The following is a 1,751-nucleotide window of genomic DNA, read 5'->3' on the forward strand; positions in this document are numbered from 1 at the left end:
ATTTCAAAATATGTTGATTTGTTTTGAGCTGTTTACGGACAATTTCAGTTTCCAATTTAATTAGTTTTTTTTTCTATGAATGTCAATAAAACTTTATTTGTTCAGTAAAAATACTTGAAAATTTAATACAAGGCTCCTACTATATTGTTACAATGACATTTGAAAAATATTAAAAATCCTCAGTCACAGTTTTTTTTTATTAGCATTTGAAGTTCAAAAATTGACAAAATATGTAAACATTTTTCTTTTTAGACCTAAGATTTTAAATTGTAATACAAGATTCCTTATAGGATAATCTACCTTTATCAAAAAAAAAATGTCTATAAGAAACTCAAATTAAATTTTTATGAGCGTTTGAAATTCATATTTTTACAACATTTGATATTCACTCGATTTCTTACGTAACGATTTTCTTATTTTGTTGTAAATAAAAAAGAGTGACTGTAGAAACTTGAAAATTTCACTGAATGTTTATATTAGCATTTTATATATACGATAAAATTTTGAAAATAAATTGACTCTTTTTGAGCTGTTTACGGACATTGTAAGTTTTCAATTTTTTTAGTTTTTTTTTTCTATAAATATCAATAAAGTTTTATGTATTGGGCCAAAAACTGTAAAAAATTAATACAAGGCTCCCGATACATTGGTACAATAGCAGTTGAAAAATATTAAAAATACATAGGCACAATTTTTTTTATAAGCATTTGAAGTTAAAATGTTGACAAAATTTATCAAATTTAAAATTGAATAATTATTTTGTAGTTAAAAATTTATAAAATGTTCAACTTTTATATCTAAGGATTGAAAATTTAAAACAAGATTCCACGTAAATATTTAATTCTGTTGCCAAAAATTCTAAGAAATACATAAGCACAGTTTATTTTTATAGTAATTTTAAGTTCAAATTTGGACGAAATTACATATTAAAAAACCTGGAATAACTATTTTAGTTATTTTGTTGTGATTGTATAATATTATTTGTGGGTACTTGAAACTTCTAAAGTATACTATTATATATCTATGATAGTACCACGGTTTGTTGTTAATGTATAATGCGTTACCTAATGGATATTGTGATATGATTAATTTGGAATTTATTATAGGTACCTATTATAGGTCAATTTTTTTTTAATACTATAGATAAGTATACCTATATAATATGTCTAATACCTAGACTGACAAACCGTCTCCGCTCAGAATCGTTTTTCTTATGCAGTGATATTATATCATTGAATTCAAATTTAATACTATCCATTATACAGTGACCCGCTTGTTACCTACTGTACAGCAAAGCGACATCCACTTACCCATCTTTTTTTAAATGATTTAATTATATTTACAACGATTCAAATGTGTTAAATAGTCTAGAGATATATTTTTGATTTAATTTAAAACTTAATTAAAATTCTTAAAATTAAATTTTAGTATGTTATGGAATACCATTTTTACTATCCTGTATATAGCAGGTATCTGGTGTACGTACAATACGGGAATAGTACGTTTTGCATATAACAAAAAAAACGTTTTGGTATACTTTAGTTTATGATTGGTGCCTATTCTTTTAACATGGGCAATAGTACGTTTTGACGTAAAACTGCGGTGATGGAAAAATTGTGTTTTGTTTTTCTAAATATCATTTGTATGTATGGGAACGGTTCGTTTTTGGTTTAACCAGCCATTTTGAATCGCAGATTTGACTAGGAAATAGTACGTTTTGATCTATTCTGACGACTTATACAAAACATTTT

Source organism: Acyrthosiphon pisum, chromosome X (genome assembly GCF_005508785.2).
Source record: "Acyrthosiphon pisum isolate AL4f chromosome X, pea_aphid_22Mar2018_4r6ur, whole genome shotgun sequence".
Classification (NCBI taxonomy): Eukaryota; Metazoa; Arthropoda; class Insecta; order Hemiptera; family Aphididae; genus Acyrthosiphon; species Acyrthosiphon pisum.